This window comes from Phoca vitulina, unplaced genomic scaffold (assembly GCF_004348235.1).
Source record: "Phoca vitulina isolate PV1807 unplaced genomic scaffold, GSC_HSeal_1.0 scaffold8, whole genome shotgun sequence".
NCBI lineage: Eukaryota > Metazoa > Chordata > Mammalia > Carnivora > Phocidae > Phoca > Phoca vitulina.
Window position 1 is genome coordinate 30,675,470 of NW_022589711.1, and position 22,801 is coordinate 30,698,270.

The 22,801-nt window shown below is 37.1% G+C and overlaps 1 long non-coding RNA gene across 1 annotated transcript; it reads right to left on the bottom strand.

Moving 5' to 3' along the window:
• Positions 1-497: 497 nt before the first annotated feature.
• On the bottom strand, positions 498-21,972 carry LOC116633527. Its single transcript, XR_004299754.1, has 3 exons — positions 21,787-21,972; positions 15,591-15,726; positions 498-688 (listed from the first exon to the last, which is right to left on the bottom strand). It is a non-coding gene; the product is annotated as an uncharacterized LOC116633527 (long non-coding RNA).
• Between the last annotated feature and the right edge of the window lie 829 nt (positions 21,973-22,801).

Consider the following 22,801-nt stretch of genomic DNA (forward strand, 5'->3'; position numbering starts at 1 on the left):
ACAAAGCAGCTAGTTTACAAAAGCATATTCTTTTTCAAGTACAGAGCAATATCATTGCCAAATGACAGTACTCATGGCCCAAGATACTGAAACTGCTATTAACCTATGGAAAAGCAAACCAAAATGTATAGATAGTTAATTTATTTACATTAAACTATTATAATTCAATTTGGCAGTAATAAGAGCAAAGTAAGATAAAATACCTATATTTATATGTGATTTGAGTAGTTAGAACAGAAAATATTTCATCTCTCTGTAAATTTATTCTCATACTAAATGCCTTCACATGCTTTTCAAAACCCTAACTTTTTCAACATGTGAACCATAACATAATATTCCACTAAATAAACACTTGAGATGTTTAGAGCACTATTTGCATTAGCTTTTCATTTATTTTCTTTTATTTTGGCAGATTAAGAAAATACAATATAAAAAAAGAATCTCAAGAGAAGATTAAACTTTGACAAAGGAGTCAATAACTCACCGTTGGTCTTTGGTTTCCCCTTTTGTTATCCTTGCTATATCTCTTCTGCCTTTTCTGCTGCTCATACCCCTCTCCAGGCATGTACCATTTCACTTGACCAGACTTCTTTTATCATGAAGAGACATCATCTGGGTTAGTAAACTGATATATATCCCTACGTATAAACATTTTTGTTTAAGATTGGTCTACAGCATGATTCCAAACCTAAAACAAGGCAAGAGATCATTATATGTGGAATTTTGAACACAAATAGAGGAGAGTTAGGGGAGAATCTTGCTGGTTCTGTTAAAATCACACCAGCTAGATGACAGCCCATACCCCCCTCCCTAAAAGTCAAGGCTGATTCCAAGGATATTCATTATGAAAAAAGATTTAAAGTATGCAAGTTCAGGAATAAACAGAATATTGGATTCCACTGATTCTCCTCTTCTCCCATAGCTTCTATACACAACTGATTGCTCATCAAAATTCCAAAATTAGTTTCATTTTGTTATTGTCTTTTAAAAATGTACATACTCCTAAGATTGATAACATTCTAAGCTTACTAAAGCATCCAACCAACACTTTCTAAGATACTTTGATGTGCCTGACCATGTGCTAGGTACTAAGGACCCAAAGATATTTATTAAAAACAAAAACAAACCAAAAAAACCCCCACAAAACTCAGTAATCAGGTAGAAACCAAACATGTAAGCAATTAACTAAAGAGAATGTAGGGGCGCCTGGGTGGCTCAGTCATTAAGCGTCTGCCTTCGGCTCAGGTCATGATCCCAGGGTCCTGGGATCGAGCCCCGCATCGGGCTCCCTGCTCCATGGAGAGCCTACTTCTCCCTCTCCCACTGCCCCTGCTTGTGTTCCCTCTCTTGCTATCTTTCTCTGTCAAATAAATAAATAAAATCTTTTAAAAAATAAAATAAAATAAATAAAATATAATAGGGACTATAGCAGAAGAACACACACAGAGCTGTGGGAGATAGAGATGAGAGTAACTGAATCACCAGAAAAATGTCTTAGACCTTTATAAAAGGTAACTTTTTAACTGGATCCAAAATGAATGCAGCTTTTGATGAAAGGAAGAAGGCAGCAAGCATGAAGCTGTAAGAGAGTTGAAAGTATTCTACAAGGACAGGAAGAAACAGGACATGTGCATAAAATAATCTCTATTCATTTACACCTTCTTTTAGGTCATAGAGAAAAAATAACTATTTTCAAACTCACAGAACACTTATGCATCTCCTCCTAATTAGAACTAAAGACATATCTGTGTACTAATAAACCCATGTGCTAAAGCCATGAACTATTATGGAAATATGAACTATTTTTACTGAGAAAATATATATCAATGGAGATATAAGTAGTAGAAACTACTAGATATATGTCAGTAAGCATCTAGATGTAAATTTTTTAATGTGGCTTTATTATTTTTCATCTAAATGAATCCAGCTGCCTATTTATTCAATATTATTAAATGCCTAAGTTGTTATGTGCTTTTTAAGGCACTGGGGATTCACTGGTGAATAAGCCAAAGTAACCTGATTTTATAGCGCTTATATTCCTAAATAAGATGGAAAATAAACAAGAAATTACTATGTGATATAATTCGAAGTGTGACTAAATTAAAGAATCTTACAAGCAGCTAAGGTGGAATTACTTTCAGAAACCAATACTCCTCTCAAAAAAAGTAGAAGAGCCAGATGAAGAAGAAGAAGAAGAAGGAGAAGGAAAAGAAGGAGAAGAGAAGAAGCAGCAGCAGAAGGAGGAGAAAGAAAGAAAGAAAAGAAAGAACCTTCTGATTTAAGGCATTAGAGACTGGCTGAAGCTACCAGAACTTGAGGAGTTAAGATCACAGAGACACTGGAACCATAGAGAAGGGAGCAGACACTCTGCCCCTTTTTTTCTCTCAGGGCAATTTTTGGAGTGAGGCTAAATGCTAAGAATTAAGCCAGGGAATTACACATATTGCTGTATGTGCAGGTGGCAACTGGCCCCCTTTGTGTTGACCTCTGGGTGACAGGGTCTGAAGAACTGAAACTAGAAAAATATGCTATGATACACTGCCTACTGATATTGTTATAAGAGACTATTCTTTGTCTCTGATCCAGGAGTCTCATGACTTCTGTTAACAGACAGAAAAGCCAATAGCGGGGCGCCTGGGTGGCTCAGTCGGTTAAGCAACTGCCTTCGGCTCAGGTCATGATCCTGGAGTCCCGGGATCGAGTCCCGCATCGGGCTCCCTGCTCAGTAGGGAGTCTGCTTCTCCCTCTGACCCTCCCCCCTCTCATGCTCTCTCTCTCTCTATCTCATTCTGCCTCAAATAAATAAATAACATCTTTAAAAAAAAAGAAAGAAAGAAAAGCCAATAGAGCTTTGGAAAATCTCATAGGACAGAAGACACACAAAAATAATTGGAGCTGCTAAGGTATCTAGGACTTAAGAACTTAAGAGAAGGGAGGCCCAGAAAATTCTGCCAGATGCTTCAGGTTTTCACTTTGATGTATTTCATTAAGATACATAAGGAAAGGAATTAAAAGATAAATAGAAAACAACTGAAAGGTAGAATGCATTTTTCTCTGCAGTCTCCACTGCTGAAGAGACAGAAACTACAGAAACTGTTGTTCAAGACCATCCAACAAAGAGGGGACTTAGAAAATTCCCAGGCCCTCAGTTTCTCATTTGGAACTTCTGGAGAACTACACCAAAGATATAAGGAGAACCAGAGTCTAAAAAACTTCAACCATCTTTGGATCATCTCCATCCTATTAGGAGAAAATTCTCCATGGGCCCCTTGTACCCTGCACATCTTAGAAGTAGAGAAATTGACTATCTTTGTTCCATACTATTCATCAAGAATGCTTTTATAATAAATAGTTATGGAAAAGAAAAAAAAGTATTTTCCTCTGGAGCAAAGGGCAGGTTGTTTAAAAGATACACATGTATGCTATATATGGAGAGATAGCTATAAAGATCTATAGATCTATTCAGGTTATTTATTTTTCTTGAGTGACCTCTGGCAGTTTGTATCATTTAAGGAATGTGTCCATCTTACATAAGTTGTTGAATTTATGAGCATTGAATTCTTTTTTTTCTTCCAAGTTTTTATTTAAATTCAAGTTAGTTAACATCTAGTGTAATATTGGTTTCAGGAGTAGAATTTAGTGATTAATCACTTACATGTAACACCCGGTGCTCATCACAACAAGTGCCCTCCTTAATACCCATCACCCATTTAGCCCATCCTCCACCCACCTCCCCTCTAGCAACCCTCACTTTTTTTTTCTTTATAGTTAAGAGTCTCTTATGGTTTGTTTCCCTCTCTCCTCTTTTTCTTTTCCCCCTTCCCATATATTCATCTGTTTTCTTTCTTAAATTCCACATATGAATGAGATCATATAGTATTTGCCTTTCTCTGACTGACTTATTTCACTTAGCATAATACACTCTAGCTCCATCCAATCATTGCAAATAAGATTTCATTCCTTCTAATGGCTGAGTAATATTCATATATATATGTGTATATATATATATATATATATATACACACACACACACATCTTCTTTCATTGATTCATTATTCAATGGACATTTGGGCTCTCTCCATAGTATGGCTATTGTTGATAATGTTGCTATAAACATTGGGGGTGGGGGATTGCATGTGCCCCTTCAAATCACTATTTTTGTATTTTTTGGATAAATATCTAGTAGTGCAATTGCTGGGTTGTAGGGTAGTTCTATTTTTAACTTTTTGAGGAACCTCCAACTGTTTTCCAGAGTGGCTGGGAAGTTTGCATTCCCACCAACAGTGTAAGAGCGTTCCCCTTTCTCCTCATCCTCACAGACATCTATTGTTTCCTGAGTTGTTAATTATAGCCATTTTGACAGGTGTGAGGTGGTATCTCATTGTGGTTTTGATTTGTATTTCCCTGATGCCGAGTGATGTTGAACATCTTTCCATGTGTCTGTTAGCTATTTGTATGTCTTCTTCAGAGAAATGTCTGTTCATGTCTTCTGCCCATTTCTTAACTGGATTGTTATTTTTTTTGCAGGATTATTTATTTTTTGAGTCTTGAGTTTGATAAGTTCTTTATAGATTTTTGATACTAGCCCTTTATTTGATATGTCATTTGCAAATATCTTCTCCCATTCTGTAGGCTGCCTTTTAGTTTTGCTGATTGTTTCCCTTGCTGTGCAGAAGCTTTTTATCTTGCTGAAGTCTCAAGTTCATTTTTACTTTTGTTTCCCTTGCCTCCAGAGATGTGTCTAATAAGAAGTTGCTATAGCCAAGGTCAAAGAGGTTACTGCCTGTGTTCTCTAGGATTTTGATGGTTTCCTGTCTCACATTTAGATGTTTCATCCATTTTGAATTTCTCTTTATGTATGGTGTAAGAAAGTGGTCCAATTTCATTCTTCTGTGTGTTGTTGTCCAGTTTTCCCAACACCATTTGTTGAAGAGACTTTTTTCCATTGGATATTCTTTCTGCTTTGTCAAAGATTAGTTGACCATATATTTGTGGGTCCATTTCTGGGTTCTCTATTCTGTTCCACTGGTTTATTTGTCTGTTTTTGTGCCTATACTGTCTTGATGATTACAGCTTTGTAATACAGCTTGAAGTCCGGATTGTGATGCCACCAGCTTTCCTTTTTCTTTTTCAATATTACTTTGGCTATTTGGAGTCTTTTCTCGTTCCATACAAATTTTAGGATTGTTTCTTCTAGCTCTGTGAAAAATGCTGGTGTTATTTTAATAGGGATTACATTGAATGGATAGATTTCTTTGGGTAGTATAGACATTTTAACAATGTTGGTTCTTCCAATCCATGAGCATGGGATATTTTTCCATTTCTTTGTGTCTTCTTCAATTTCTTTCATAAGTGTTCTATAATTTTTAGAGTACAGATCTTTTACCTCTTTGGTTAGGTTTACTCCTAGGTATGTTATAGTTTTTGGTGCAATTGTAAATGGGATCAATTCCTTGATTTCTCTTTCTGCTTCTTCCTTATTTGTGTATAGAAATGCAACAGATTTCCGTACGTTGATTTTACATCCTGCAACTGTGCTGAATTCATATATCAATTCTAACAATTTTTTGGTGGAGTCTTTCAGGTTTTCTACATAAAGTATCATGTCATCTGCAAACAGTGAAAGTCTGACTTCTTCTTTGCTGATTTGGATGCCTTTTATTTCATTTTGTTGTCTGATTGCTGAGGCTAGGACTTCCTAGTACTATGTTGAACAACAGTGGTGAAAGTAGACATCTCTCTCTTGTTCCTGATCTTAGGGGAAAAGCTCTGTTTTTCCCCACTGAGGATGATATTAGCTGTGGGTCTTTCATATACGGCCTTTATGATGTTGAGGTATGTTCCTTCTATCCCTACTTTCTTGAAAATTTTTATCAAGAAAGGATGCTGTATTCATGAAAAAATGCTCAACATCACTTGGCATCAGGGAAATACAAACCAAAACCACAATGAGATATCACCTCACACCAGTCAGAATGGCTAAAACTAACAAGTCAGGAAATGACAGATGTTGGCGAGGATGTGGGGACAAAGGGAAACCCTCCTACACTGTTGGTGGGAATGCAAGCTGGTGCAGCTACTCTGGAAAACAGTATGGAGGTTCCTCAAAAAGTTGAAAATAGAGCTACCCTATGACCCAGCAATTGCACTACTGGGTATTTACCCCAAAGACAGAAATGTAGTGATCCAAAGGGGCACCTGCACCCCAATGTTTATAGCAGTAATGTCCACAATAGCCAAACTATGGAAAGAACCCAGATGTCCATCGACAGATGAATGGATAAAGAAGATGTGGTATATATTTATACAATGGAATATTACTCAGCCATCAAAAAGAATGAAATCTTGCCATTTGCAATGACATGGTTGGAACTAGAGGGTATTATGCTAAGTGAAATAAGTCAATCAGAGAAAGACATGTATCATATGATCTCACTGACATGTGTAATTTAAGAAACAAAACAGAGGATCATAGGTGAAGAGAAAAAAAAAAAAACAAGATGAAACCAGAGAGGAAGACAAACGATAAGAGACTATTAATCAGAGGAAACCCACTGAGGGTTACTGGAGGGGAGGGTGGTGGAGGGATGGGGTAACTGGGTGATGGACATTAAGGAGGGTATGTGTTGTAATGAGCACTGGGTATTATTTAAGACTGATGAATCACAGACCTGTACCTCTGAAACCAATAATACATTATGTTAACTGTCACCACAGTTCTATCTTTGGTGAGTAGCTGGGATTCAAAACTCCAAATCTTAAAGGACCCAGCAAGGCACAGACCCACTGCCCTCCTCTGGAGGAGAGCCTCTCTGCACTGTGTCTGGTGCTGTTTTGTCCCAGAAAAGCAGTCCACAGCCCTGGAATTTATGATGAAGCACAGCAAAAAGCAGCAACTAGGTTATCTGCCCTCTGTGAATGCTTCTGTGTCCTGCTGATGAATGACCACTCAATGGTGCCCACTGGATCGTTTGTCCTGAAGAGGCAATATACCCCCTTCCAAATTCACTCCAGGAAGGGGAGCGTTCTCTCCCAGTGTGACCCAGGGGATCTCTACACCACACTGTCCACCCTCCTCCCCAGGAGGGCTGCCACACCTGCCTGGATTGACTCCAGAGAATGGTGCAGACTTCCAAAACCTCAGAATTTGAGCTCCACAGCTTGCAAAATCTTGCCATAGTCAGTTCCTCTTGACACCCCAGTAAATGGTTTTGGGGAAGTGTTTTTCTTGTGAGAACCCAACCTGCTTCTCTCTCTCCCCCTCTCTTTCTCTTTTTCTTCTCTCTCTGCGGAAAGGGCTCCCTCCTTTCCACAGCACCACGGCTTTTCTCTCCACCAATTCATGTCTCTGCACCCCAGACCTGCTATGTTCTTTCCCTCTAATTCTGCAGATTGTTCTCTTAATCTTCAGATCAATTTCCTAGGTGTTCAAAATGATTTGATGTTAATCTAGCTATGTTGCAGGGACAAGGCAAGCCCAGGGTCCCCACTATTTCATTCCAATATTTACAATTTGCATCTTCTCTCTTTTTATGTGATTCAACTGACTAAAGGTTCAACAACTTTATTGACATTTTCAAAGAACCAGCTTTTGCTTATGTTGATTTTCTTATATGTTTCTGTTTTAATTGCATTGATTTCTGCTCTAACTGCTATTATTTCCTCCATTATACTTGCTTTGGGTTTAATTTTCTCTTTTTATTTCTAGTCTCCTAAGGTGTGATCTTAAATCATTAATTAAAAAAAATTGCTTTTGTTCAAATAAAAGCACTAAAAGCTATAAATTTACCTCTAAACAGTGTTTTAGCTGCTCTCCACAAATTTTTCTATGTTCAATTTTAATTTTCACTCAATTCAAAATATGTTTGGATTCCCTTTGTGACATTCTCTTTGAAACATGGGCTATTTAAAGTGTTCATTTCTTAGTTCAACACTAATACAAGTGTTCATATTTAGAGATTTTCTAATTATCCTACTGTTATTGGTTTCTAGTTTAAATCCCATTTGATCTGAGAGCATACCTTAAATAATTTCTATTCCTTTATACTGATCTGTCTACAATAAGATCTGTATTGGTGAAGGTCCCATACACACTTGAGGAAAATGTACTCTATTACTGCAATGAGGAGAGTTTTATATGTATCTAGATCCATTTGGTTGATAGTACTGTTAAGAGCTTCTGCTTCCTTAATTATTTCTTTCTGTTTGCTTAATCTATTGCTGAAAGTTGAAATCTCTAACTGTACTTGTGAATGTATTTCTCCTATCCATTCTATTCAGTTTTATTTCATATATTTTAAATTATGTTGTTAGGTTCATACATATTTAATATTATTGTTTATTTGTTGACTTGTACCCTTTATCATTATCATTATCCTGGTAATGCCCCTTGTTCTGAAGTCTAGTTTGTCTGATATTAATATAGCCACTCTAGCTTTCTTTTGATTAGTGTTTTCACATTGTATCTTTTTTGTATTTTTGCTTTAACCTATTTCTTTATATTTAAAGTGGGTCTTATTGACAGAATATAGTTGGGTGTAACATTTTGTTTTTCTCTAATCTGAAAATCTTATTTTGTATGTTTTTTCACAGTTCAAATTTAATGTCATTATTTAATTGGTTGGCTTAAAATCTCTCTTATCTCAAATTTGGGGTTATTTTTTATATAGGTTTTAAATGTCCTAATGATTGCCCTAGAATTTACAATATATTCCTTTAATCATGGACTATATGGAACTTACAATAGTGTAATTCCAATTCTTTCCTTATCCTTTGTTCTATTGTTGCCATACATTTTACATATATCATAAACATGCACTACTTTGATACAATGTTTGCGTTGGGGATAAATTAAAAATAAGAAAAATAAATTTTATATTTTCCTTCATGAATGCCATTTCTGGCATTCTTTTTCTTTCTTTTTATAGATCCTACTTATTGTCTGATATCTTGGTCCTTATTTCTGGAGAACTCCCTTTAATATCTTTAATAGGTCAGCTAATAATGAATTCTCTTTGTTCTTGTATTTTGCAAAAATCTTTTTTTCTCCTTTAATTTTGTAAAATATTTTCTTTGAGTACGGGTTTTTTTCTTATATCACTTTAAAATGTTACTCCCTTGTCTCTAAATTTCACAGTTCATAGTGATAAGTCTGTTCCAATCCTTATTTTTGTTTCTTTGTATGTAATGTGTGCTTTTTATCTGGCAGCCTTCAAGATTTTCTCCTTGTCTTTGGATTATAGTGGTTTGAAAACAGGTATCCCCTCCTTTCCAAAAGTTTGTGTTACACCACTTTGTTACTACAAAAGACCTACATTTGTACCTGTTATTGTTAACTGGGAGAAATCCCAAGAGGGTTTTTGCTTTTATTTAAAAAAAAAAAAAAGCTAAAATAGCAATCAATCTTTGTTTTGCAGCAAAGCCCTTATAGAAGCAAAATGTACCCTGAGCAGGGAGAGCTGGCACCACCAAGCTCCTTCCCCAGTGTTAAGTTAATTATAAACATTAATTATAAACAATTAAATACACTCGGCATCTCAGCATTAGGCTGCCATAGCTTTGAATTGTGTCTGTAAGCATCTGTGCTTTATCTCTATTTTGTGCATCCGTTAGCAAGATGTGTTCTAAAGTATCAGAAAAGGCTGAGAGGTTATTTTTGGGTTCTGGGAATGCTAAACATTTTTTCCATATAAATTAATAACAACTGCTTCTTCCTTTTACACCATTTCAGCTTACAAAAGATTTCATAGGAATGCTCTACTTTTAGAAAGCAGGGAAACCTGTTATTGCCAGGGAAAATAGAATCTTATAAAGTTTAATTCTAACGTCTTTTATCATATGGTGGTGCAATTAATGTCAGAAAAAAAGGACATGTGTTTCATTAACTTGCTCGTCACTCCATGAGTTTATGATGACAGAACTGGTACTTCCATGCCATCTGGTTGTAGATGACATAATAGAAGCCCTATATGCCAATGGACCAAAGTATTTTGACAGAATAAATCCACAGGTATGTGCTCAACATTCCAAGAAGTATTAGGTTATTTCCCAGAAATAATTTTGTCATTATTAGATTATTTCTTCTATTAATGTATAAATTTTAAGCTAATGGTATAAAAAGGGACTAGGAATGAATGACTGTTTATTTCTCCAATATACAAATGAACTGTATATTCTAGTGACTAAAACAAGAGAGAGGGCACCTGGGTGGGTGGCTCAGTCAGTTAAGTGTCTGCCTTCGGCTTAGGTCATGATCCCAGGGTCCTGGGATTGGGCCCTGTGTCAGGCTCCCGTTCAGCAGAGAGTCTGCTTCTCCCTCTCCCTCTGCCATTGCCCCTGCCTGTGCTCTCTCTCTCTCTCCCTCTCTCTGTCAAATAAATAAATAAAAATCTTTTCTAAAAATTAAAAATAAATAAATAAAACAAGAGAGAGTGATCTGATTTCTACTTAGAATGTAGAAAGCTGGAAAGAGCATCATTCCTACCTTTACATTTAAAAGAGAGAGAAATCTGCAAATTTATAGCTGCCCTTGGATTTATCAGAGAGCTGAGGTAGTAGGGCAGTCAACTAACACAAAATCTAATAGAAGACATTCTCCTGAAAGGAGAAATAGGACATGAACATTTGTTTTCTTGGGGTAAATGTTGGACCCTGTATAAGCTGTTGAAAGTTGAAAGAATTCAACTACAATTTCTAACAAATTGTTGAAGGCCTACTTTGAACTAACATGAGTATACAGAATCCCTGGGAGCTGTAGTGACAAGGAAAAATTGCACATATGTATATCATCTCCACAAACTTCACTGTGTACTTATACGAGAGATTAGGAGCATGGGAGAAAGCTTCTATCTTGATATAGGTATGGGAAAGGGGAACAATAGCTGTTGTGGAAAAGATAAAGCTTCACATAGAACCTTCTCCCCTATCTTCTCTATGGAGCAAAAGTTTAGCTGCTGTGGAAAGAGCAACAAACACTGTCACTCTCAATCAAGCCAGAGGTGAACGTTCATTGCAAGTAAATGAAGGAAACAAGAAAACACCCTCTGGCCTCGGGGAGGGACAGGAAAATACCCCAAGCCCAGATCACTTAGAGATCTCCTACCTTTGCAGGAGGAGTATGACCATTAAAAACAAACACAAAAACAAAAAACCTCCATTCCCAAGATCATAAGTATAGTGCCTGCCTCAGATGGAGACTGAACCAGAAAAACAGAGAATGACTCCCCTTTGCCCTCTTCCACCTTTCTCTATCAGACTAGCTAGTCTTCTCAGGCACAAAGGAAACCCCTAAAACTGAATGGTAAGCAGATATTGAGAAAAATCCTCTGAAAAGTATTCCTCACTTTAAGTACAAGTTAAGACAAGAGAAATTTGAAGCTTGTGGTGCCCTGAGAGTAACCATAGAAACTAAAATAACAAAAAATAAACTCAGCTCAATTCTCAGCTATACTGACACAAACTCTTAAAATAGGAAAAGGCATGCCTATTCCCAGGCATAAATACTATTTACACTTGTCTCTACTGTTCTATACAAGATATCCAGCTTTCAATCAAAATGCAGCATACACAAATAAGCAATTACAACACACACGCACACACATACACACACACGTGCAAGTAATGATACACTGTCAAGAGACAAAACAATAAACAGAACCAGATTCAAATATGATCCACATGTTGGAACTGTCAGACAATTTAAAATAACTTTGGATAACATGACACAGATTCTGAAGGAAAAGATAGACAATGTGCATGAATAGATATGGAATTTCAAGTGAGATGTAAACTATGAGAAATAACCACATGGAAATGAAAGAAATGGAGAGCATGATTACAGAAGAGAAGAATCACTTTGTGAACTCATTAGTATAATCAACATGCTAAAGAAAAGAAACAGTAAACTTGGAGATAGGTCAAGAAAAATCTTCCAACTGATAAGCATGAAACAAACAAAATAACAGCTCATCCAAGAGATGAGGGACAATATTGAATGGTCTAAGATGAATGCAACTGGAATCATAAAGAGAAGAGAGAAGGAAAAAATACTTAAATACGTAATGACCAAGAATTTTTCAAAATCAATACATTACAAAAAAACCACAGATCTAAGCCCAGAGAACACCAAGCAGTAAATACTTCCCAAACACACCTACAAACATAATATAGGTTTTCCCCATTATCCAAAAGCAGAGTGTTTCTGAAACCTTTCATAAGTCAAAATGGTATAAAGCGAAGAAGCAATAATCATTAATTTATATGGAAAAGTTTTTTAGCATTCTCAGACCCCAAAAATAACCTCTCTTAGGCTTTTCTGATACCTTAGGGCACATCTTGCTAATGGATGCACAAAATAAATAAAGCACAAATGCTTACAGCCACAGTTCAAAGATACGGTGGGTTGATGCTGAGATATTGAGTACAGTTCCTGGGGAAGAAGCTTGGTGGCGCCACTGTCACTGCTTGGGGTGTGTGATGCCCCTATAATGGTTTGGCTCATTGCAAAACAAATGCCGAATGTTATTTTCACTTTTTGCCTTTTTTTTTTTAGTAAAAATCATTTTGAGATTTCTTTCAATTAGTTAAGAACAGGTACAAATGTAGGTCTTTTGTAAAAGCAAACTGGCATAATGCAACTTTTTAAAAAGTGGGGGATTATTTGAAAGAAAGTTTTCTTTCAATAATTTCCATTGAATTAACTAAAAAGTATTGAAATTAAATTAGTAGGTACTCTTACGTTAATAGCAGTTTATATTCTAAATAGCAAATAAATGCCTCATATTTGGCCTAAGTAGTAGCTCATGGGATTTAAGATATGAAGATTAGTTGTATGTAGTTTGCATATTTCAGCTTGAAAAAAAAATTCTTCTTCAGTATCTTGAAAAAATAGAGCACTAGGGGTAAAGCTTGTTAAACACAGGTCAGTTTCCAACCAGATAAAAAGACTTGTTTATAATTAATCTGATGGTGATAAAAAGGTATTTAATTAGATTTCCAACACAAAATGGGAAAGGATAGGTCTGGGGTCTGAAACACAGTAGAGTTCAGCCATCTGCTGCCAGCTACCTCTTGCCAACATGTGATTTGCAAGTTAAATTATGCCAGCTGATGACATATGGCACTTCTTTCTTCTTTAAATATCTTACTCAAAATGAGTTTGCTCTCAAATGCTGAGGTTGGATTTTCAGCAATCACAGCAGTTGCCATAATTTTCCTTCATAAACAAATTTAAGCAGTATAGATTTAAATTGCTAGCTCCTGTGTTACTGTCCTGTGATATGATTGTGAGTTAGAGAAGTCTGACCTCTGAGATGTTCACATTTGGAATTCACAAACTTAAAACTTTTTTCACAGTTTTAGGGTAATGAGGTAGAGAGACAAGAGTCACCGCTCTAGGTTTTGATATACATCTGAAGAAAGAGAAAAGATGGTCTAAAGAAAAGAAGTGAAGAACCTATTCGAATCCATTGATTTATCTCCAGCATGATGTGTCTATCAGCTGGCAACAGAGTTGAGACTTATACTACAGTAGCTGCCAAAAATCTAAACCATCAAAACACTGCAAAACAATGTATTCTTATTACCAGTGGCCTAACGCTGAAACATTCTCTGGTCCTCTCAAGGTTTTAGACTTATTGACAGCCACAGTTTTGTCTTCAGAATTATTGATCCAATCTGTCTTGAATTAAGGCCACAGCTTTTTCCAAACCTTTTAATCACTTGGCCACCACAAAAATCTCCAAAAACAGTTTAACCATGATCTAACTAAACAAACTATGTACCTCAATAACTAAAATTGTGTGTGTACATGCACACATGTGTATGTGTGTGTATGTGTATTTGACAAGACACTGCTATATACCATCAAGATGACAACATGGATATAAATTATATATAAATATAAAGCAGGTATCACTTCCAGAAGGAAGGCCAAAACCATGGACATAGGAGTTCTTCACAGAGAATATGAGCATCCTCAGCCAATCACATCATGAATTTCTCTACCCATGACCCACATGTTTAACTGTAAGGTAAAGACTTCAGGCTATGAGATTGGAAATGATAAAGCTTATTGATCATAGTTTTTGTTGCAGCTGATTGTATCTCCTATCTATCCATAAAGTTTTAATCATGACTATCTAACTTACAGCTACCAATGGCAGCTTTCTTTAGACAAGATGGTCTTCTGTCAGACTTGCACCATTTTCTCAAATTTTCACTGTGGGCTGCATCACTACAAAATCAAATTTTAACTCCATTTTAGTATATTCGTTGGTTATAAAGCACTTTGTGGTTTCTCTAAATAAGGAAATATGTCTTAAATATTCCATTATTGTCTTTGTGATCACAAGAGGATATAAAAGTTATGTTATCAGCAAATCGGTAACAGTTTAGGTGGATGAGTAGAAACAGGCAAAATACAATGCTGGTAGAGCATGAACTGATCATCTTGGATCTCCTTGGAAAGGTGCTTAGCAATTCAGATTTTAGAGAAAATGATTGGCAAGAGCGCTGACTATGAACTTCAGCTGGTTTAGAACAGTATCTTGATGCTGGAGACCCTGGCCATGCTGAAAGTTAACCCTTCAGTGGCTGGATTGTGGCAAGAGGCAGGAGTGCTGAAGCAATAAGGAGCAGAAGAAAACTTGAGGGACTCAAGAAAGTTGCTATATAAAACCCATCCAAAAGCATTTTTATATTTTAACACTAGGATGGCTATACTGTTGTAGAATGGCTGAATGTTAGTCCTTGTTTATGAATTTGCTTCCAACATGAATTTTTCTAACACTTAGGGTTTCAGAAAATGAGCCCTCATAGTTATAAAGGATATGTTAAGTTGGAAGTTAACTCTAAAATGTCTTTTTATTCCTCCAATATCAATAAAGCATAGAACACTCAAGGAATGAATGTGGGTGTATGTGTGTGTGTGCATACACACTGGTAATGGCAGGTCTTAAAATTCAAACACCTAATAATTCCAAGTGTTTTAACATGGAATCCAAATGTCACAGCTTTACCAGCCCTTGAACACAGCTATTGTCATATTAATAGTAAAGTTTTATTTCCTGTATTATCTCCCACCTTTACTCACAGATATTCCAGCTTCCTACCAAAATCTCCCCAGTACTCTGAAAGTTCTTGCAGTGTTTATCATGTGCTTGTGAAGCAGAATACCAGTTAGAGAAGCCATATGGCATCTACCATGTTTTTATTGTCCTTCACTCTCCTACCCTCTTTATTGCTCTCCACACATGAGGTTTCTTGAATGTGTCTTGGATGCTGCTACTGCTATTATTTTGAGGACACTGTTTTATAAAGTATAGTTTCTACTGCTGCTTGACCAGGACTTTAGGTGCCAACTCCTCTCTATGGTCATGTTCTAGACCTTAATTCTGTGCGGCACTTTGTCACCAAGCCCACAGGGTATTACTACTTTTGCCCTGTCTCACAAAGTGTCTTAACCACCATTTGATAACTGCCCCCCCAAACTCAAAGCAATTCTGGAAGGGCAGTGAATGTAATGACCCACAGTAGGTTGTGACTCAGGGGGGACCATGAAAGTGTCCATCCTCTTGCACATTATGACTTACCTGAGCAACCTCCTTCTCAGGAGTTGATGAGGCTGTTGAAGACAAGATGGTTTCTATCTTTCTGTGACATCATCATCTTTAGTGACCAGTAAGTATGGAGCTTCCAGGGACCATCTTGACACCATATGAAGACAGTCTGAGAATAAAGCCAACGAGATGGAAGCACAGCATGATTTAGAGTTGTGCCGTCTAATTAGCCACTGGCTACATGTGGCTTTTTATACTTGAATTCATTTAAATTAAATTAAAACATTCATTTCCTCAGTTGCCATTAGCCACACTTCAAGTGCTAATAGTCACATAGACTATTGTACTGGACAAAGCATTTTATTGGACAGCATGATCTACAGAGAGAAATAGAGTCCTAATTTCATCCTTTAAATCTCTGCATCTAGCCTTTCCTAAAGCTGGATCCACCTGAAATTCCATTTTGGTTTAAGCTAAAATAATGAAAGCTTGTTTAAGTTATATTTTTGACCTTTGAAAAATTTATATGCAGAAACTAGCCCTCAGGCCTATTGCCAGAATCAGATCAGGAAACAAACAACCTTCTCACATTTTCCCAATTTCTTCCCATGACCTTTCCTGACAAGATTCAATCTCACCCTCTCCTTGAGAACACACACACACACATCATGAAAAGAGATCATAGGGCAGAGGTTTGGTAGATGTCACCACAAAGCCAGCCTCAACTATCAAAGATAAACAAAGCCAGACATTAGTTAAAGCAGTGAAAACAGATTTTATTCAGTAAATATTGACAGTAGGGGAAAGAGCTGAGCTCCAGTCTGATTTGCAGAGGTGACTGGGCATTTTTCTTAATTGAAGTAGAGTTGACATATGATGTATTAGTTTCTTGTGTACAAGAGTGATTTGACAATTCTATACATTATAGAATGCTCACCGCAATAAATGTAGTCACCATACAAAGTTATTATAATATTATTGACTGTATTCCCTATGCTGTACTTTTCATCCTTGTGACTTACTTATTTTATAACTTGAAGTCTGTACCTCTTAATCCCCTCCATATATTTTGCTCATCCTCCCACCCACCCCTCTCTGACACAACCAGTTTGTTCTCTGTGTTTATGAGTTTATTTCTGGTGTGTGTGTGTTTGTGTGTGTGTGTGTGTATTCATTTTATTTTTTTAGATTCCACATATAAGTGAAATTATATGGTATGTGTCTTTTTCTGCCTGACTTATTTTACTTAGCATAATACTCTCTAGATTGTATGGTATTTCCATTTTTATTTTTTTGTGGAACCTCCATAATTTTTTCTATATTGACTGCACCAATGTACCTTCCCACCAACAGTGCATGGGGGTTCCCTTTTCTACACATCCTCACTAATACTTGTTATTTCTTGTCTTTTGGTTACTAGCCACTCTGACTAATGTGAGGCAATATCTCACTGTGGCTTTGATTTACGTTTCCCTGATAAATAGTGACGCTGAGCATCTTTTCATGTATCAATTCCTCTGCCCACTTTTTAACTGGACATTTGTATTTTTGATGTTGAGATGTGTGAGTTTTGGATATTAACATTTTATTGGATACATCATTTGCAAATAGCTTCTCCCATTCAGTAGGACCGGGCATATTAAGAAAAAAACTTTCTTTTTAAGATTTTATGTATTTATTTAGAGAGAAAGAGAAAGCTTGCGCAGGGGGAGGGGGCAAAGGGAGAGGGAGAAATCACCTCAAGCAGACTCTACGCTCAGTGCAGAGCCTGACCCGGGGCTCAATCTCATGACCCCGAGATCGTGACCTGAGCCGAAATCAAGAGTTGGATGCTTAACAGCCTGGGCGTTTTAAAGAGAGAATGAGGGTGTAGGGAAGAAGTCGAAGCGGGGACTCAAAATTACAAAGGACTGGCCATTGTAAATGTGATTAGGCCAGACAGCTGTCTCTGCTACCTGACAATTATTGAAGTTGGAGAAATCCATTCTTCCATAGAGACTAGGGGAAATAGGCCCTCTTCTTCCTGATGATTACATTTCAAAGGAATGGCTTACAAGACCTTGAGATAGGTACTCCTGAGTTGTAGGAGATATATATACATCTCAAAGGGTCAGAGAAAAGATTTACAATTATAAGGCTTTTTTTAGTAAATGCTGTAAGGAAGCAAGATCAGGTGTTGCCTAGAGCAAACAATATATTCTAAGCCCTGAGTTTTTCCAGGCAGAAACTCCTAAGGGGGCAGGGTTGTCCCAGGGACACGAGGCCTTAGGCTTGGAGAAGCCATGTTAAAGTTTGGCCAAGTCTCTTGGTGCAGGAGTTTCAATGGAGTATTCATGACAAGAGTTTTTTTCAGTTCTCACTATCTAGATTTTTCCAGAATGCACAGCAAAACAACGTATGTAATTTAATGCACAAGGCAATCCTCTGATATACATATCATTATGCCCATCTTACAGGTAAGGGAACCAAAGCTCAGAGGGCTTAAATCACTTGTTCAGGTCACATACTAATAAATTAAAAAGCATATTGGAACCTAGATTTCTCTGACTAAAGATTGTGTTTTTCCTCACATCACCCATAACTTTGTCTCCCTAGTGATCTCCCTCATTTTTCATGCATGTCTCTATAACTAGTTTACAGAAGTGCCCTTGCCTTTAAATGATAAAGCCAATAAGATGTGAATTAGGGGAAAAAGCCCTCACAAAATGTCAGAAACTTGTGATTAACAGGCAGCAGGTGTACAAACTGAAAGTGTTCGACTCACATCCATTGTCATCTCAGCAAATGGCTTGGCCCCAAAGTTGCTGAAGGGGGAAATTTGATTATCTTTGCTTCCCCAGAAGACTGATAAATCGAATTCAGACTGCTATTGTTCCAGATACAGCCTGAATCTTCCATAGGATTTTAATCAGCAGCAGCATTATGTAGCATATGGGAGCTATTTGGCTGAAAGGAAACTCCAACTGTCACTGGTACATCCGCCCAACATGAAAGGAAAATAATAATATGGAATAATGGGACTTTCTTATCTACAGTGCAGCCTCCCTCTGAGAAACTCTGTGGTTTACCCTACTACATCTTCACAACATCCTATTAGGTAGGTCAGAGAACTACTTGCCTATAATGTTTACTGGCTGATTCAACCAACATTTTAATCTCTTTCATAGCCTTGTCTCTATCTGCATCTATAAATCCTATCTCTTCCCGCTTTTTGATCTCTTCTGTTCTCTTTAGTTTAATGAATAAGCCTTCACCTATCCCTCCCCATCTATACTGTTCTATCCTTAACTCCTTTTTCTTGCTACTATTTTTTTTTCCTTTCCTACTCTTATTTTATAAAAAGCCTAGCTGGGAAATCAGTGCTCATAGAGTGACTAAGTCTTTAGCTCGATTATTTCATCCTGTTAGACTAGAGTGATGATCAAATGTAAACGACACTCCACTTATTCACTTCCTTAGTCACCAAAACTTTACTGGATATATTTGTTTTGAATATATTTGATTCAAAGTTAGCATGTGATCCTTTTGTTCAAGCATGGGAAACAAACAACTAATGAAAAAGCAATGGGATGAGTGTCATCATTTTATTGAGCCCATTAAAGTATGGGAAAAACAAAGAGGGTTACCAATGTAGTGTCTATGGTGGCTGGTCCCTATAGCTTTCAGGTGTGATTCCAGAGCCAGGCTCAGAAACCAAATTTCAGGCTTCTTTTTATATCCCTCCCCCCTCTCTTGAACTTTCTTGACATACTTCCACTCCTAGACATTCAGAAAGACTGTGAAAGATATTATGAGGGATTGCCTAACAATCTCACACACACCCAAGAATGGCATTGACAAGACTGACCTAGTAAATGATGAGTCAGCGTTTTATTTTAAGGAACCTAGGAGTCAAACCTAAAGCTCTTGGCATATATATTTTCTAATAGCAGGAAAAGTGAAGAATGAACCACTGGTGCTATCAAGAAACAAAATAGGATTTTGAAATCGTGTGAAGACCCTCTTGACCTTTGTATTTTACCCAAAGTGTGGAATTCAAAGTGGTGAGCTAGTAAATGTCAGTTTTAAACCCTCAGGTAAGAGAGAGAGACTTTAATCAGATGACAGAGAGAAGGATGGTTGAAAGCAGAAATGGCCAAGAATGACAACTCCTTCAGTGCTGGACCATGTCAGATTAGATTTCCTTTCCCTGTCCCTAGTCCTACTTGCCTAACTTCAAAAATTCAACTTCCAGAAGTGATAGGAAGTGCTTCCTTTATCATGGTGTTGCCATCAGAACACTCAAGTCATGAAAAGAAATGCCTAAAGTAATGGGTGCTTGCAAAAGAAAATCTATGTTGATTTTGTACATGGGTAAGAATTCTGTAAAAGAGAATTCTTCCTTCAGAATCAAAATTAAAAAAAAAAAATCTCTTCCATTAGCATCAAACCCTAGGAAGAATCAGGCAGCAGAACAATTCTGGTGTCTCAGATAAGGCCTGAAAATGAGACTCTAATCACTTGGGATTCTGAGAGGAGTGATAACGTTGTTGAGGTTTTATAGTGAGCATGACAATTAAGTAGTAAATGGGCTCAAGGTAAGACTGTAATATAATCCATTAAGTTTTTTTTAATTGAAAATATAACCTGTTTTTTTCCTTTCCTGTTTGTATAAATGTAATACCTGGGACAAAATAGATGCTAAATAAATGTTTGTTGCATGCATGAATGAATAAAAAAATGAATAGACATTTTCAAATGCTCCAAACCAAGATTAAATATCATTTGCTTAAAGAATTATAAAAATACAAGACTGTTATGTTCAAAAGCCACACACAAGGAACTAATAAAAATACTAAACAAAAAGTCCCAAACTCACATATTAATCTCCCAACAAGTTTGTTAATCTTGATTTGCACTGACAACGCTGGTATCACATAACTGATACGTATGAGGCTAACTGACTAACTGCTTCAACAAATAAGCCCTGTCGTCACAAAATAACATGTTCTTTCTTGCTTATGTAAGAAGCCAACGGCAGGAGTGGGATTTGGGGGCAAAGAGCCCTGCACCATGAAGTTATTCAAGGACACTAATCTTTTTAATCTATTTGTTCTTCACCAGCCCCCCCCCCCCCATCACCTCAGAGTTGTGCACTGAATTCCCTACATTCAGCCAACAGATGATGGAAGAGAGGAAGCATATGACCAGGGGTATGGCAGGTTTTGTGGTCTAGGCATGCAGATGGGCACATCACCTTGGCTCACATTCCACTGGCCCGAACTCAGTACTTAACTTTATGTTTGAAGAGCTAAAAAGTTTCACTTTGATAAATAAATAATAGGCACTACTAGTTTTTAAGCAAAGAAATGACCAAGATGCAAATGGGGAGTTACACCAGCCATACTGAATAGAAGAAACTAGCAATGTGGTTAAATTAGAGCCTGGGAGACCTGGTAAGAAGCTACTGCAGTCATATGGGCAGAGAATGATGAAGCCCAGGGTGAAACAGCAGAAAAAGAAGGACAAGAAAATGAGAAATATAAGGATATGTTGACTGATTTGCTGAGTGAGCAGAAAAGAACCAAGTGACAGTCTTGGGTTTTATATATTTATATGAGCATATATATTTAAATTTTGGTGGTCTTTTAGTTAACTGATGCATGTTTTGTTGGTTTATTCATTTTTATCCACAGACATTAGAAAAAAAAGATTTAGATGTGAAGAAAACTGAACAGAGTACAGTGTCTATGGGAAGTCAAGGGAAATCTAATGGAGAAATAAGGAAAACAAACAGATGATGGGAATGTTTTGGGATTCTGTAGATCGCAGTGAGGGTTTTGAAGTGAATGTGTGACAGCAAAATTAAGTGTCAAAAGAGGAAAACTTACATCCAAAACACTTCTCTGTATTTGTTATGTTGCTATTTGCCACAACTGTCAAACATTCAGATGCCAATAAAATGCTTAAATAAATAATTCCATTTTGGCTGTGGCAACTGGCTTACAGTATGCATTTTGGAGGCTCATGGAAAGATGTTGTTTTTAGTGCTTACAAGAGAAAAACTATACCTGGAGAGGCTAACTGGTAACCAATTAATCAGACAATTGATCTAATGGAAATGAGCTTTAATCACATTGTTAGATGCATTATAGCAATTAACTAATGCTCAGGTTTAAAATACGCAATGTAAAATTCATTACTTAGACAAAGAAGGGTGTCATTAATCCCTGGAAAAACAAATACGTACCTTTTAAAGCCTTCCTGCAGCCTTCTGCAGTTTGTGAGAGACATGGGCTGAGGGCTGAGTGCACAGAGATCCTGTTAGAGGTGATAACCGCCAGAGCAAGGAACTGAATGTGAAGGAATGCATTTCCATCTCCTCACACAGGTCAGCCCGCCTCTTGAGTCACATCTGGGATGAACTTCCAGAGAATTCTAGAATGTACTCCTTGTAGTGAAAACAATCAAAGTAAAATGAAAGAGACTCCTTTGGGCCTTTTACATATTTATTTTTTATTTATTTTTTTATTTTTTTTACAGGAAGAAACAAATCCACATATATCTCTCAGTTGTTCAGTATAAAATTTGTAGAGATACTTTGAGGCATCTGTGTTGTCTGTAGGCAATAGGAACATTTTTAATAAAATTGTTATTAATTTTTCAACAGCTATGCAACAATCTACATGTACAAGTACTCTATCAAAACGAATTCCTTTTATCATACATATTCATAAAGCAGAATTTGAAATGTTTAAGCACCCACATTAAGTCCCAAGCATAGTAACAGATTTGGAGTGCAAAACGGAGCAGAAGAGTCCCTGAATAGGAATAGGTCATTGCTACCAAATGACAGAGCACCAAAGAATATTTGAGCTATCATGAACCAAGCATTCGCCACTTACTTCTTTCTCAACCAAATAAGGTACTAATACTATTCTAAGTTTACAAATGAGGAAACTGAGGCACAAGATGATAGAGTAATTTATTGTAGTCACACAGTTTGGAAGTGGCAGAGTAATTGTAGTGCTAGACTTGATGTGTCTTGGAGCAAGAGCACAAACAGTATTCCACCATCAGAAGCCACATGTGTGATTTTTGGGGTGGGTGGCAGGGTGTGGGTAGGAAAAAGAGCACAAGATGGGGCACCTGGGTGGCTCAGTCAGTTAAGCATCTGCCTTCAGCTCAGGTCGTGATCCCAGGGTCCTGGGATCGAGCCCCATACCAGGCCCCCTGTTCAGCAGGGAGCCTGCTTCTCCCTCTCC